Source organism: Equus przewalskii, chromosome 1 (assembly GCF_037783145.1).
Source record: "Equus przewalskii isolate Varuska chromosome 1, EquPr2, whole genome shotgun sequence".
Lineage (NCBI taxonomy): Eukaryota > Metazoa > Chordata > Mammalia > Perissodactyla > Equidae > Equus > Equus przewalskii.
Window position 1 is genome coordinate 87,580,144 of NC_091831.1, and position 17,908 is coordinate 87,598,051.

The 17,908-nt window shown below is 37.7% G+C and overlaps 1 protein-coding gene across 14 annotated transcripts in view; it reads right to left on the bottom strand.

The window, feature by feature from the left end:
* The window catches only part of NRG3 (neuregulin 3), a 1,011,706-nt gene that overhangs the window by 603,142 nt on the left and 390,656 nt on the right, over positions 1-17,908 (bottom strand). The window lies entirely within an intron of this gene.

Here is a 17,908-nt window from a genome sequence, read left to right on the forward strand (position 1 = left end):
GGGTATTGAATTTGTGCTAGGGACTTTACTAATTTATCTTATTTAATTATCTCCAAAACTCTAATGGGTAGGTTCTGTTGTTATCCCCTGGTTTACCCATGAACTAAGTGACACTTAGAGAGGTTGAGTAACTTGCCCAAGCCTATATGGCTGGTTACTAACCAGCAGAGCTCAAATTTCCAACCAGTTAAATCTGGCTCTTCTTTCATTAGAATAAGAGTTAGAACAAGAGGAAAAAACAAATCAGATTCAGAGAGCTCACGTTCAAGCAGATAGAGCCTTGACTTTCAGAACGGTCCCATCTTACACATATGCACTTAGCACTGTCCATTTAGCCATTCCTTTGTTTTCCTCCAAGGCTTCAACTGCCAGAGAGGGGATGAGATGGATGGGCAGTTAGTCCTGTAAAGGTCTCCCAACTGCTGGCTTGGAATACATAAACTCATGTCTGTTGATGCTGACACACATTCATAGGGTCTGACCTTAACTGGCCTGGGGACAGCGTCCCTCCCCAATTACACAGCCATCACCAGGCTGCTTGTGGGTTACCCCATCTTCCTGAGAACACCTTCATGGAAATAGAAGAGGTCCTTTCAGAGAGCAAGGCTGGTAATGCTTACTGCTCCATAGTGACGTGGGTAAGGTCATTCAAGAGATGGCATCTGAGAACTAGGGTGTTCATGCAGCACAAACTAGGCCCTTAAAGGACAGTAATCAGGACACCACATTCAGGAATGGCTCAACTAAAAGATGACATAATAATCATAATGATAATAGCAACAATTCCATTTGTATGGTGGTTTTCAATTATCAATCCAAGATCGATCAATCTTTACAGACATCATTTAATTCAGTATAGTCTTTTGATTGAGGAGGAATTATTATCTTTCTATACAGGTAAGAAAACCAAAGCTCAAAGAGGAGGTATAATTTATCTAAGCTCCATGGGCTAATGATATTGCCCACAATCTCCTCGTTTTGTGATCCTTTGCCCCTACTTTGGAAGTAATCTCTTTTACGCAGTGGGTGCCATCTTTAAAAATTCCCATATCCAAATTCCAAATCACAATAAATCTCAGGAAAGACTGGAATTCCATTATGTACAGCTTGGTTTGAAGATAATCACTCTGGGCAGCTGCCTTTCAGGTCAAATTTCATTGTAGGTTCTAGGAGCTGGGAGATGGCAAAGGTAGGGAAAGAGGTGGAAAGGAGATCACAGAGTCTTCATCTTCTATCTGTTTGCATTCCAAATCTTCTGCCAATTTTTCCTTTTTGTATGTGAGTTTTTCTAGGGATAACTTTGGCTGCCTATTTGGAATACTTTTCTCAAATCCCTGACTAAAATCCTTGCCTCCGCAATATGGACTCAGATACGCGAGTATGCCTTCAGTAGCATTCTTCAGAAGAGTCAACTTCCAAAAATTATGTGAATCAAGCCTCCTGCTCTCTAATTCTTCATTTTCTGCTGATTAGTTATTGTGTGAGAGCCCCATGTTACCCAGTAGTGATACAGAACAAACAAGAACATATCCACTTGTGAATATTCAGGAGAAAGAGAATCACCACTGGAAGGGAACCAATATTTGTCGAGTGTGAAGATGGCATCTGCTTCTGTCCTGGATGCTTCATTATGTGACATCACTAACTCCTCACACACCTGTATCGTATATGTTTTACTGTCCTGACTTTCCAAAGAGCTTAAATAATTCGTTCCAAGGAATACAGCCAGAATGTCCTGTAATCATGATGAAGTGGTTGGGATAGAACCTGTAAGACTGAGTTCAGACTATCAAGGTGATTATGATCACAGGCAGTCAACCCCAGGTCTACCATTTACTACTTGAATGATGGTGGACAAGATGATCAACTTCTCTATGCTTCAGTTTCCTTGTCTATAAAATGGTAGAACAGTTAGAAATTATAGTACCTCCTTCACAGATATGCTGTGAGCATTAAATGAGATAACACAGGCAGGGTACCCAGTAACTGGCACATGGAAGGTACTCCGTAAATTCCTAGTAACTACCAAGTAGCAAAACCTCATTTGTTCTTCTACTTTCCTGATCCTACCCGACACCCTCCATGTCCATATCCTCCAGGTTTTGGTCTTGGTTTGGTTTTTGTAACTCTACCAAAAAATAAAGATATTCACTTTTCAGCACAACCAGTGAGTGCTATATCAATCATAAAATCATTTGTTTCACAGCCATTTACTTGGTCTGTCTCCACTTCTACATGGGTGGAAAAGAGAACAAGCCAAGAGATCATTTCATTATACTGCACAGGAGAAGTTAAGATGAAAGTATGGGTATCTGGTCAACCTAAAAGGAAACAATAACCTGAAATACTGATGGTCCACTGAACATTCAGTTCAGAAATAACGTCAGATGATCTCACTTCCTGGAAGATACGTTGCTCATTCCTACTAGGCATCTCAGAGGAATATCTGATCAGTAGTGAGGGGAGAAGCTAGAAAGAAATGTCACCCTTACTTGGCCCATCCTCAAGGGGAGCAATACGAAAGTGTCCCCACGTTTGGCTACACTGACTAGTTAACTTCTAGTGCTGAGGCTTGTCTGAGATTTGACATTTCCTTAAATGAGTTCCTTCTACCTAGATAAGGGGAGGAGGGGACAGAAAATGAGAGAGAGAAATTTTTATTGTTGGCCAAAGAATGAACATCTGCTTCTCCAGGTTTTGCATTCTGCCTCTGTCAAAAATGTAGCCCTCTGTGGATACACTTCTTACAGTATTTTGTAAGTGGAAAAAAATGATTGAAAGAAATTACTGGCATATTCAACTCAGCTACCCTTATGGCCCTTTCACGTACAATAGCCTAAAGTGGTTGATGTGTATATTTTGGAAAATACAATATTATTCTTTTGTGCTCAGTTGTCTCAATGTTATTCATTTTCTTTCAATTTTATTTGAGTGAAAGTTGAAATCTCCAGACTACTTTGATAGTTGTATAAAAATAGTTTTACGTTGTAGAGAATCCTTCTATCCCCACAGCATAATAGCACACTACCATTTGGGGGATACTCATTATTTGCAGGATAATAGACATAAACCCAGAAATGAACAGCATTCAATCTGAATCTGCCTGATAGAAAAATCCATAATTCACCTCTTTGACTTACTCAGGAAACAGAGCATAAGTAACAGCACCTTTTGGGTGCCCACTTTAACATTCTACTCACAAGATGGAAAGTGCAGGAATGAAGGAGATGAATGCTACTGCAGCAATGCCACGCTTACAATTGGAGGTCACTCTTACATGAAAAGATTACACTGACAGCAGTGGAAAGGAAAGATTGGAGGGCGAGACTGTAGGCTTCCAAAGAAGCCAGTTGAGGGGCACGGCAATTATTCAGGAGCTATAACTGAAAGGAACTTATAGCAAGAAGTGGAGGGAGTGTGATTGCAAAAATGATTTGGAGATAAAATGGCCACCTATTGGTTAAGAGGATTGAGGGAGAAGGAAGGGTTGAGGCTGGCGTTACAATAATAACAATAATAATAATAACAATAATAACAACCGAAGATACATCAAACAAAGGACAGAATTGGGAGAAACAATTTGGGTTGAAAGGTGCCAACATTTTGTGCCAGCTTAGGACACCCTCCAATTTACCTGTTCAAACATCCACCTTTGACTCTCTCCTCCCTAACACCCTTAGTCAAGGGTGTCATGCTCCTGTTCCTGACACATGCTCCTTGCTTGATTCTTGGTTTGGTGAATTATTTAGCCTTCCTTTTCTTACTGACCTACCTTGGCCCATGACTTGGAATACACGTTATTTTCCTGAAGTCAGACTATCGCCTACCCAGCTTCCCTAAAGTAGGACAGTGTGCATGCAGAAATATGGATTCTCCTGAATGCTCAGAGCGGGACCCTACAGGACAGAAACCATGAAGCAATCGGTAGAGGGAATCTTCAAGGACTTCTAGTTTTTTGAGTATTTTTTTTTGATGCAAAGCAAATCAAGAAATGAAGCACTATCACTTCAACTAACAGACCTTGAAGTACAGCAAGTGGCAATGTGGGAGGTGTTTTCTTTCAAAGATTTACCCATGACCATTTTTAAATATAAAGAGGTGTGTTAAAAGCTTGTACCAATTTATTTTTCTCTAGTTCTGCAATCTCACAGCAATTTGTACAAAGCCTACTCATGGGCAACATTGGGGAAAAGATGGGAAATGGTAGCCTAAAAGCATATGGGCTCTCTTTCACTCCCAAAACACCCCACACAACATATGGAAGGTGCTGGTGAAGCCTCAGACACTGTCCATGGTCCTGAAGTCCAGAGCTGGATCAGGAGTTTCCCTACTGTGAGCTCGATGAGATCTTGGAAATTAATGCTGGAGAGTCGCAGGGGAGGACAATCATGGTGGATCCTGGCAAGTACATGACCTGCAGAAACCTATGGACGCCAGGAAAAAAAAAAAGTAGCATCAGTCATAGGAATATACCTGTGACTTCTCTAGCTCCCAAATAGCTGATGGAGAGATAAGCTAGTAGTGAGTCATGTCTATACCTGAGGCTGGAACATCTGGAAGAGAAGGAAAACAAAGAGGCTTCCCCTAAGTAGAGAACTGACATCACCCTTTTGCTCCACCTTTGGAGCACAGTAGCAGAGACCTACACTTCCTACCATTCATGGCATGGCTCCAAATTAATGTATACAGAGCTCAACCTGAGTCCCAGGGAGCAGATAAAGGAAAATTCTAGCACACAAAAGAAGTCCTACAGCCAGATCCAATAAGTACAAATAAAATAATCAAGAAAGATCCTAAAAATTATAGCTTCTGAGAGTTACAGATTAATACATGAACTAAAATTTAGGAGGAAGAAATCTTGGTATGAACATGGCTGTCTATGTCGGAATGTTCCCTCTCATTCTTCTTGTAATCATAAAGAAGTAAGGATGAAAATAATACACACAACTCCATTTTCAGAGACATCAGGTGACAGTTAGAATCATGATATTCAAAAACACAAATAAGGGCCTCCGTAGGGAGCTGAGATCAAGTAGAAACCACATGGGGGAAGGCAAGAGAAGACACATAGGTCACGTGAAGAGAGGACAGAAGCAGAAAAGTCTCCAAGGGCCCAACAGAAATACCCTTCTTGAAAGTGAGAGGCTCTCTGGAGGTTCAAATAAATGTACTTCTTGTTTGGGATAAGAGATTGGAATCTCAGGAAACAGCCTTCATAAACAAAGATGAGTTCAAGATAGTATAAGAAAAAATTATCAAAAATAGCAACAAAATATATCCACCCACAAGAGAAAACGATTGCCATGAAACAGAGGAAAATATGTCCAAATATTTAACGAAGAATTAAAAAAGAATTCATGGAGTAATCACACTTATGAAGAAAAAAAAACATAGAGCATAAACGTAAAATATATGAAAGATAGTTAAGCATAGAAGAGATGACATACAAATATAAGCTGCCAAAGGTTAGGAAAGAAATTGAAGATTAAAAAAATATATATGACATGGACATAGTCCATGAAGATTAAAAAAAATATATGGCCTGGTTGCATAGTGGTTAAGCTCACGTGCTCCAATTCGGCAGCCTGGGGTTCGCAGGTTCAGATCCCAGGTGCAGACCCAGCACCACTCATCATGCCATGCTGTGGGGCAACCCATATACAAAAGAGAGGAAGATTGGGATAGATGTTAGCTCAGGGCCAATCTTCCTCACCAAAAGAAAAAGACAAAAACGATAAAACTGAAAGAGAAAAATGAGATCCTATCTGTCGATAAGTTTGGAGAAAAAGTTATTACAGGTAGAAACAAAAAATGAAATAAAAGGAAAGAGAAATAAAGAAAAAAACAAAGTGGCTTACAGAGAAAATGAGAAATGTAGAATATCAGCTAAGGCAGTTCAATATATGTAATTCAAGTCCCTGAAGAAGAAAGTCTACACAGTGAGACAGAAGAAATATTACAGACTCTATTTTTAATATGTTAAATAGTATAGATTTTTTTTTTGGAGGAAGATTAGCCCTAAGCTAACATCAAGCACCAATCCTCCTCTTTTTTGTTGAGGAAGACTGGCCCTGAGCTAACATCCATGCCCATCTTCCTCTACTTTATATGTGGGATGCTTGCCACAGCATGGTTTGATAAGCTGTGCCATGTCCACACCCAGGATCTGAACAGGCAATCCCTGGGCTGCCAAAGTGGAACACTCAAACTTAACTGCTATGCCACTGGGCTGGCCCCTAGAGTTTTTTAACAAAAAAGATGTAAAATAAAGAGGACGACTCAAAGTTCAAAGAAAGTTAGAATAAGTATCAGAAAAAATTGGTTAATATAGTCAACACTGTGAAACATATTGGTAAACGTACTAGAAGTGTTAAATGACTTGATAGTTTTTCCCTTAGTGCTCAAAACATTTTTTTCTAAATTTTTAAAAGAAAAATACCAGACTAGTAGTCTTAGATTTCTCCACATCATCCAACAACCTAGAAGATATTCCAGAAAAAAGGATGAGCCAATGATTTCATATCTCTCACTTAATCATAAAAGCACACACATGTTTGAACATGAAAAGAACCAAGTTAATACTGCCCCCTTCAATGATAAAGGACTTGAATTCATTTCTCACAGACAATGATGATGAAGTGAGTAAAAATAAGTAAACATAGAAAAGTCTAAATAACATAATTAATAATATAGATCTTATTGACATGTGCATATAATTATGGGCAAATGTGTATGTGTTTGTATGTATAAAATTAACATTTGTTCCGTAATGGAGAGTATAATTTTTATGTGTCCATGTGACAGGAACAAAAATTGAGTATAAAATAGCACACAAAATATATCAATAAAAGTGCACAGAGTGTTCTTTAATTAAAAAAATACAATAAGAAATTAACGACTAAATGAGAAAACAAAGAACTCCTCCAACTAAGAATAAAAAAAAAAGTTCCTAACTTTGTGTCAGAAAAAAATTCAGATTTTGATGACAAATTCTTTAAAAGAATGATATTGAAAATCAGAACTTTCATATAGGTAAAGCTGTACGACATGAATAAGAGTCTAAGAAAACAATTTTCTAAAGCCATTAGAGCAAGATTCAAAATCTAAATGGACGAAATAGATCAAATTGAAAAGAACAGCTTCCCTAGTCAAAAAAATCAACAGACTCAGATGTTTTCATGGGAGACTTTTCTCAAATATTTAAAGCAGATAATGCTAATATCATTTCAACTGTGTTAGAATATAAAATAAAAGGAAACTTTTCAAATTAGTCTTAAAGAAGAGTGTCTAACAGTCCTTCCAGAACCTGATCAAGATGGCACAGGAAATAAAACGACACATCAACGTCATTTAAAAATAGCACTGTAAAAACCCCACATAATATATCAGCAAATTGAAGGCAGTAGTATGTTAAAAAAAAAAAAAAAATAGATCACGTTCAAGTGATGTTAATATCAGGAAGGGATGAATGGTTCATTGTTAGATCTATTTATATAAAAGTCATATTAAGAAGCCTAAGAAGAAAAATCATATAATCATCTCAACAGATGCTAAAAAGTACATTAACATAATTAAACTACTTATATGAAAAATCAATAAAATAGTAATCAATGGTGACAACTTATTGTGGTAATCATCTCACAGTATATACGAATATCAAATCATTATGCTGTAAACCTTAAACGAACACAATGATCTATGTCTATTATATCATTAAAACTGAAAAAAAATACTGATGGATAGATACTAGCTTTTCCTGGAGTAATATATTTATGTCAGACTATAATGGTAGTATGCTTAATGTGCAACATTATAGGCATTCCTACAAAAATGAGAATAAGGAAATGATGTTCCGTCTCATCAGTATTCCTTAAAACCATATTTTAGTCAATTGGAAAAATGAAAGAAATTGGATATATAAAATTTGAAAGGAGGAGAAGAAATATCACTTACAGCAGTTAGAATTGTATGGAAAGTTTGAGAATCAACTAAAAATCACCATACAAAGTTAATATACTAAAATCAGTATTTTGCATGTAGGAAAATAACTACTATAAGATATATTAGTAAGTGATCCCATTTATAACCAGAACAAAAAGATAAAATATCTTAAAGTCAATAAAACATACATAAGAACTAGGATAGGAAAAAATTAAAATGCTACTAATTGAAACCAAAGAAATCCTGAACAAATGAGAAGTCATCTGTATAAACAAAAAATCTCCCTGTCATCTCCATGTTCTCCATAAGTTAACTTAGATATCATCATTGTCCTCATAAAATTTTCTAAGGTTTTTCCCTTTTAACAAGATAAATTTATTCTAAAGTCAATATGGCAATCATATCAAATAAATATAAGCCAGTGAAGCTCCTAAAAAAGAGCAAGGAGAGAAAATTGGTCCTCCGAGATATTAAAATGCATTATAAACTTGTTTCAAGGAACTGGTGAACTCAAAGATACATGAACCTGGAGATCAAAAGAGAAATTCCAAGAAGATCTGTGGCAGGAAGACCCTCCCCTTGAGTGTAGGTGGGACCTGTAACCATAACATGACAGAATGCCATTCCGGGATTAGATTACATTATATGGCAAAGGAGAAGGGCTGTGCAGATGTAATTAAGGTCCCTGAACAGCTGGCGTTAAATTAATCAAAAGGGATAGGATAGGGAGCTGCAAGGACCACTAGGTGCTCAGAGCAGCCCCAGGTTGACAGCCAGCAAGAAATCAGGTATGCAGTCCTATAACTTCAAGGAACTGAATTCTGCCCACAGCCACATGAGCTAGGAATAGCATGACCTAGTCTATCCCCACCCACACAATGGCTCCAAATCTAGAAAGTCCAGAAGCCAAAAAAAAAAAGATAAACTCAACTACAAAAGTCTATTTTTAAATGTTCTGTGGAAAAAGAACCGCTTAGGAAAAATCAAAAGACAACTGCAATAAACTTGAGAAATAACTTTTATTTGTAAATTACTCCAAAAAGGAGCTCATCTTTCTAATACATAAAGTGCTCCTAGAAAATAGGGAAAAGACAATGATGCAAGGGAGAAGCTATGGGCCAAGAAACAAATAGTCAATTAGGAAACAGGAATCATGAATGACTCTTAGACATCTGAGAAGAGCTCAGTCACCGTTAAAATAAGAAAAATAAATGTAAAGAGGATGGTGGTACAATTTTTCACCTATCAGATTGGCCAGAAAAAAATTCCAAAATTCTAAAATGTTGACAATGTAGTCTGTTGGTGAAACTGCAGAAAAACAGGTATTTCCCTTCATTTCTGGTACAAGAGCTGATTTGTAGAAATGCTTGGAAAACAATTTGGCACTATCCAACAAAATACACAAACATATACTCTGATACCATAAGTCTACTTCTGGGAATGCATCCTAGACATACTTGAATACATGAGAAAGAAAAATGTTATTCATTGCTGTGTTGCTTGTACAGTCATGCATCGCTTAACGACAGGGACATATTCTGAGAAATGCGTCATTAGGCGATTTCACTGTTGTGCAAACATCATAGAGTGTACTAAAGGGGAACAAACTTTGCCATCCCAAAATGCATCTCTTTAACATGAGAACTATTTTAGGCTGATGATTTTTAAGAAACAAAAGACTCAGAAAGTTTTTCTTGTTGTCCCCTCCTTAACTGGCTAAAAGAATTTAGATGAAAAAACCTGTCTCAGGAAGCAAGCCATCACCTTAGCAGAATGTGAACTGGGTGGTAGACAGAGAGGGACCTAGAAAAGCCTGTTTGTTGGGCTCTCTCTGTGTTCTTCTGTTTCTGTGTGGCCAAAGGAACACTTGTTCTCCAAACGTGTGCTCCTTTTCACCTACCTGTGACTTGCCTTCCTTGTCTTTGAGCTCCCTGACTCTCCCCACACTCAACATCTTTTGTCTTTAGCTGCGGATGGTATTTAAGGTGAAGGCTTCAGCCATTTTGCAAGTTACTTGGTTTTCTTCAATGTATACATGTTATTAAACTTTTGCTTGTTTTTCTCTTGTTAATCTATCTCATCAGATTTAATTTTAGACCAGCCAGAAGAACCGAGAAGAGTAGAGGAAAATTTCTTCCTCCCCTATAGTACTTACACAAATCTGGATGGTATAGCCTACTACGTACTTAAGCTAGATGGTACCAATCTTATGGGACCATCATCATATATGTTGTCCGTCATGGACTGAAACATCATTATGTGTTTCAGGAATGCAACAGCAAAATTTAAAACAACTAAATATCAATAAAGGAGAAAGCAGACACATTTATATGCATCTCCTATTGAGAAGTGTTAAAGTGTTTTTTCTAATTTTACTACAACAAAGAATATTACAATGACTTTAAAAATTTTATGTCATATGCCCCATCTGATGACAATATTCAAAGTATGACATGAGCCTCCAAATAAATTATAGTAGAGTCCTCTGATGAATCGGAGAGGATAAGATGGGACAGTGGCAGGTTGTGTGTCCTTCTGTGCATGTGTATGTGTATGTGTGTATGTGGGAAGGAATTTTAAAATTACTTTAGGGTTTATCTTTCCTGAGTGGGAAGGAGAACTGTAGTACCTTGATAGCGTCTTGATGGATAAAGTAGAGTACATCTTATTCCTGTCTAGTGGTAAAGAGCTATATGTTTGATTATTAATGCTAGAAAAGTGAAATAAAATGTTGAGTCTCCAAATGATTTAATTCATCCTAGATAAAATGGTGGTCAAACCTCAAGGCCACATGTTTCATCGAACACTTAATGAATAATCTTAAAAAATAGAAAGACTGTTGACACAGGTGCTTTGAGAACACATGGCAATAAGCCAGCCATTACAACCCGTTATTGAGATAATGGTAAAAGCCTCAGACTATTTACAAGTCAGATATCTTAAGGAGAAAAAGTCTAGACATATTAGGCATGTTGGGGCGAAGGTCCTTTCTTGTCAGATTTAAACTTATTCGAAATCTTGCCATCATGAAATTGAGTCCTGGCTGCTTTGTTTGCAGGAAGCTCTCTGGGGACATCCTGACTTAACCAAAATGATTTATTGTTAAATAACCCCTCACTTAAGACACTGATGTTATTTTAACTGGTTTGTGGTGTGAAATTGTATTGCTCTTTTTATGTTTGTCTTAGGAAATTGAACTTATTTATCTATCTTTAATATTTAACCTACTAACAATGACCTTACCAATCTTATTATATATGCCCCAAAATGTTTATAAAGTATATACTACATATACAAACCAGTTTGCTTCAGCAGAATTTTCTGTGATGACTAGAATGATCTCTGAATACGCATTATCCAATATGGTAGCCATTAGCCACGTATGACTCAATAAGTTAAAATGTGACTAGAGGGGGCTGAGAAATGAAGTTTTTAATTTTAATTAATTTTAATATAACTAGCTACAGTGACTGTGAGGTTGGTATGGATTCTCTTGCAATAACTTTTTATGCCTTATATAAAAGTGAGGCTTAGAAAGAAGGACCTGGCCACCCACTTCCCAAAAATCTGATATAGCACCCAAAAGTGAGAGGATGGCAACAAAAGGCCAGGTGGGCTTCCACTCTGCTATACATACAGTCGCTAGGGGCAGACTTGAATTGAAAGCACTAAAAACAACAATAATTGATACTAGCCAAATAAATGTAGGTTACAATAAAATTATCATTTAAAGTACAGCATGAGCTTTTTCTTCAGCAGAAGATTACCTTTAATGGAATTAAAAAACAGAACTCCCAAGCGATCAAGTGGGAAAAGGAAGTAAATTATAACTTGACCAAACTGAAAAAAAAAAATAATAATAGGGAAAAGGATAAAAAAAGAAACAAACAGTAAAACGTAAAACAAATAATAAAGTAAGATGGAAAGAATAAAATTACACATATTGTCACCCTCAATATAAATGGAGTCAATTTGAACATTAAAAGAGAGCTTATTAGATTTATAAAAGACTCAAGCCATAGTCTGTTTACACACACCAAAAAAAAAAAAAACCCCAAAATCCTTAATGCAAAGTGACCACCAATAGCTGCAAATAAAAGAAGACTGGGCAAAAAGATAGCAGGTCAAAGCAAAAACAAAAATTCATAATAATAATAACAGTAAGTATAACAGTAACAAAATTGTCAATACCAACGTCAGACAAGGTGAAATTTAAGCTTAAAACTACCAATCAGGATAAAGTTTTTCATTATTAGAAATAAAGTCAAACATTTACCAAAAAAAAAGGAAAGAAAACACACACATACAATAATAAAAATAGAAACTAAATGTAGAATTAAAAAAATAAAAATGCAAAGAAACTGTGAGAAAATATATAATTATAGTGGGAGGTTCTAAGTTCAGAATGGGTTAGAACTTTTTGTTGTTAGTGGCTTGGAGTCAATGCTAACTCCTAGTGTGCCTTATCTTATATCGAGCAGAGCGGAACCCTGCCTGGTCTTTCTTAGCCATCCTCTCACCTTGTGGTGCCATATCAGACAACACTCTGCTGCTGCCTCACCTAGGATTTTCATGGCCACTTTTTCTGGAAATGGGTGGGTCCTTCTTCCTAGTCTGTCTAGTGCAGAAGCTCCAGTGAAACCTGTCCACCATGGGTGACACTGCTGGTATTTAAATTTCCACTAGCATAGCTTTCAGCATCACAGCAACACACAGCCCCCACAGTATGACAACCAACAGACGAGTGGTGTGGTTCCCTGACTGGGGAAATGAACTCAAGCCTCAGTGGGGTGGTGACAGAGCTGCATGTTAACCACTAGACCCCCAGGCTGTTGTTAGGATGTAGATGAACTGAATACAAGAGCAGCAATTTGATTTTCAAACTCTAGAATGTAAATTTGGTAAACACACGGCTCTGTTCCCTTTCCTGCGACTTCTCTTCCACCTGCATTGATGCCTGGTACAGGGCAGTCCATAAGGGTCCCAAGAATAACCAACTGGCTATATAGAGCATATTATTTCCCTTAAATAGATATACATAATATATATTTTACAATATCAAAAATCTTAAATATTTGAAAATTAAGAAGGCACTAATGTATAATTTGGGGATAAATGGAAATTATAGTGCCAGAGATAGACTGGGAGAGGAACATGTCAAAAAAAATGTTCTGTGATTTTTTTTCAGAACTGTCAGTTTGATTGACATACTGAAACCCTGTTTTCAACAGATGTTAGATAGCATTGTTAAAACACAACATAAATATGTTGATAAGATGTAATATTCAAATGAATTGCTACAAGAGGTATTTTACGCATATTTCACCTCCTCCTTTTTTAATAATAGGAAAATGATCTTCAAAAGATATTTTCTTAAGTCTGGTGTATCTGGTCTCTTCCACAGGGGTTGATGTATAGCCCAAGCACGACATAATCTAGATACTGGGGAAATAAGGAAAGTGAGGAGGGAAGTGTATTCTCGATTCTCTGTGGGTGGGAACTCTCCTGTGCCCTTTGCCATCCCTCATGTTCCAGTTCACACTGGCAAGGGTCACAAAGAAGACAAAACAAAGTTGTCAAATAATTTGTAACTGCCCCAAAGGTGTCTCATCCTTCTTTTTTTACTTATTCTTTCTCAGTATATTTGAATATACTTAGAGCCAATTTCTGGGAATTTCTTACAGCCTATTCATCAATTCTTTATGGCTAGGACAAAGAAAATAAGGGATGAACGTTGTGACAAGCATATGATGAAAATACTGAGTTTTTCTGCATTCAGTTCATGAGAAAATATGAGAACTGTCTTAATAAGTTATATAGTGATTTTTTTTCATTTCTTTTGATTATGGACATTTTCAAACACACAAAAGTAAAAACAATGATATAAGAAACCCTGATATATATATCATTCACTTACCTTCAACACATATCAATAGTTTGGCTATCCTTTTCCACCATACTCCACAGATTCTTATTTATTTTTGCTCTAGTATTTTAGGGCAAATCCAAGAGTGTGCCATTTCACCCATAAATACTTCAGGCGGTATCACAGATAAAGACTTGTTTTATTAATGTAAAACCCAAATAGTAAATTCAATTATGTATTCCTCCCCAAACTGAAAATGTGTTTACATTTCTTTGTTTGTATATAACTGCCTGGCATTCTTTCATAGCCTCTGACTGAAAGTCTCATCTAGCTTATAACTTACAGTTTAGGCCAAGCCAATAATTAGAAGTCGTTTCAGTAGCATCGGGTAGCCCTTTGGTAAAATGCTCCCTTCTGCTTTTTCAGCTATAAAGGCATCCAGACATTCATCAAAGATGTGGTTATTTTTTGCATCCTCATGTAATTGGGGGATTTCCTTGGATCCATGCCACTCCTTGGATGCCATCTGATTAGAGTTTTGGATATCTTTTGTCTCCTACAGAGGTTGGCAAACTTTCCCTGCCAAGGGCCACATACTGAGTCTTTGAGGTCTTGCACGCCACATGGTCTCTGTCACAACTACTCAGTTCTGACATTGTAACATCAAAGCAGCCAGGGACAGTACATAAACGAATGAGCGTGACTGTGTTCCAATAAAAAATTATTTACAAAAATAGGTGGAGAGTCGGATTTGGAGCCCTGAACCTTGCTCCTTTTAAAACATGCTGGCCTCCTTGCTATAGCCTGTGGGTGGTGTGCTCGTGGATGTCACGTACAGCACATCCTGTGAACCAGACGCCATACATCAAATTCTGGCTCTCCATTTATCATCTGTGTGATGCTGAAAAAGTTACCTAACCTTTCTGTGCTCAATTCCCTCATTTGTAAATTGGAGATTATAGAAGTATTTACTTCATAGCGCATGAATAAGGATGAAGTTACTAAATTCATGTAGAAAGCTTAGAGTAGCACTCAATAAATGGCAGCTATTACTTAGATTAAGATGATCCTGGGGAGTGTCAGCCCTCTATTCATCAACTCAGCCACCAGTTAAATCCTACTTGACTGCAGAGCTTTGAGTTTTTGCCAGATCCTTTATCCAGAAACTGGTCCATTGGTTTCAACCCAGTCTCCACAGTGGGCTGCTTCCCTTTGGCCACATGGCATGCCACTGGCTTTCAACCCACCTCAAGGCTCATCGCTCTGATCCACTTTGGCAACTTCAAGGTAACGGTGCTCAGGTCATTCTGGGCAGACTGCTGTGCAGTCTCCTTGAGAAGTCCACCTCAACCCTGTCTTATCTAAGGCCTCTCCCACCACCCCAATGGACGGCTCATATGAGAAGACCATCCACATTTCTCTCTTTCTCTCTCACACTCTCTGTAGATTTCCTTCTCACAGCATCCTAATACTAGAGTAAAAATAAATTTGTCTTTTATTTTCACTACACAATATCCTTAGGGTTAGTCTTTCTACCATAGGTAGTGGCATTCTGTCTACACCATAGAATTACTCTGTGGTTTTGGTATGCTGAAAGGAACTTCACCAGCAGAATTGGAAGGGCACTGATCACACATCCTGGCTGCCAAGGTTTACTATCCTTTTGCATAAGCTAATGATAACTGTCAAAAACTAAATACAAACGAGACTTTTTCTTTATATTCCTTCTTTTTTTTGATGGGGAGGAAGATTGGCCCTGAGCTAACATCTGTTGCCGATCTTCCTGTTTTTGTTCGAGGAATATTGTTACTGAGCTAATATATGTGTCAATCTTCCTCTGTTTTGTATGTGGGATGGTGCCACAGCATGGTGTGATGAGCAGTGTGTAGGTCTATGCCTGGGATCTGAACACCCCTGGTCTGCCAAAGCAGAGCGAGTGGACTTCTTAACCACTGTGCAACCGGGCTGGCCCATCTTCATATTCCTTCCTAACGGATCTTAACCCCATTCTAAAAATGTTGCCAAGAGTAGACAAATATGAAAATTCACGAAGGAATTTTGTTAAATCATAAATATTAAACATGTTATATATGAAAATGAACTCATATTCAATAGACTTTAAACACCATATATTAAGATAGTTACGATCCAGTCGGCTTTAAAAAATAAGCATCAACCTACTAACACATTAATTTTAGATGGTTAAAAAATAGATCTGGGGAATAGATTCCAGATTTTTTTCTTAATTTAAAATCGTATTAATGTATATATTGGCTCAACATTTGCCAGACTATGATCTCCTCGATGAAAAGAAACAAAACAATATATACAATAAAAACTTCAATATCATACATTAACATATAAAATATAATAAACAGCATATGTTTTAATATATGTTATAACAACATATATTTATATAATCCAATGCACTACATATGTATCTATACACACACACACACACACACACATGCATATCACAAAGCGTTCCACGTGCAGTATTTCAGTAAACTGAAAGGTCAGAAAGTTTTAGGGACTTTCTTATGGGTGACTTTAGTCCAAATAAGGGGAGCTACTCTTGGTCAGCCTGCATTTTCTTTTCTGCTAGCAGAAAAACATGTCAAAAATTCCTCTTGTTTTCACAATGTTATCCTCCACAGTGATATTTAAGCAATATTGGAATTTACCTTCTGCCCTGATCTTGACCATCAGCTTCCTCAGCTCCCACTCTTCAAGTCCTGCTGAATTTACCCTCTAAGAACAGCTCACATCGCCTGCTTTCCTCCATCACCATTACCCTAGCGATGAACATGTCCCATCTAAAGCAGGGCAGTTCTCCCAGCCTGGTCTACCCGCATCCACTGAGAAAGCCCTGAATCCAGTCTCTACACGGTGGGTGGAATGGTATTTCCCAATACAAAAGTGATTACCTCGCCTCACCCTCTCTCTTCCTCTCTCAACTGCAGCCACAATGACTTTCCATTAACCCCTCTCCCTCCAAAAACAAGACATACTCACAGTCATCCTTCTAGTTGGAATGCCCCTCCTCCCACCTTTCAACAAGCTCCTCATGCTCATCCATCAGATATCAGGTCAATGATGACTTCCTCAGGAAAGCCTGGCCTCACCTTGGTGATTAGGGAAAAGCTGCTATTATATGCACCGATTGCACCAAGATCTCCTCTTCACAGCACTTACTACAGTGATAATTTTATATTTACCTATGGAAATATTTGAGGTAATTACTTAAGCTCCTCAAAGACAGGTGTTTTGTTTTTTCCTGATTCTGTTCACCTTTGGGTTCCCAGAGCTCAGCACTGCACCTGTCACATAGGAAATTCAATAAATATTTGTTGAATTAGTGAATACATTTGGAGAGAAAAATAAATATCAAGATATTCTACGGGGGCTGGCCTGGTGGCGCAGCGGTTAAGTATGCACATTCCACTTCGGCGGCCCAGAGTTCGCTGGTTCGCATCCCAGGTGCGGACATGGCACCACTTGGCAATAGCCATGCTGTGGTAGGCATCACACATATAAAGTAGAGGAAGATGGGTATGGAGTCTTCCTCAGCGAAAAGAGGAGGATTGGCAGTAGTTAGCTCAGGGCTAATCTTCCTCAAAAAAAAAAAAAAACAGATATTCTACGGACTGGTAGAGGATGCTGAGAATATATAAATAATAGAAATATGAGAACTGACTTCTCCAAAGTAAGGTCAGAGTTTAAAATAGCATACTGAATCTTCCTGAACAAAATCCTGTGTATGATGATAATTGGAGAGTGCTTTAAGGTTTCAGAGGAAAGAGTTTTTCTTTTCTCTCTCCTATAAGACATTTTTGGAGGGTCCATTAGGGAACTAGGTTGGAGATGCCCATGGCCCAGCTCTGAGGCTATGACAGTGAGATTCCTTAAGATTCTGTTAGTTAAACTTATTTATGACTCCTCTCCACGTCACCCAGGATCCCAGAGGCTCTTGTCTATTAAAAATGTACCTTTGATAACTAAAACAGACTTCATCGAGGTCACACAGTTAGAGAATTTCACACTAAGCTCATGGTTCATTCCCTACAACATACCTGCCACTCTTGAAGCTTATAGCTGGCA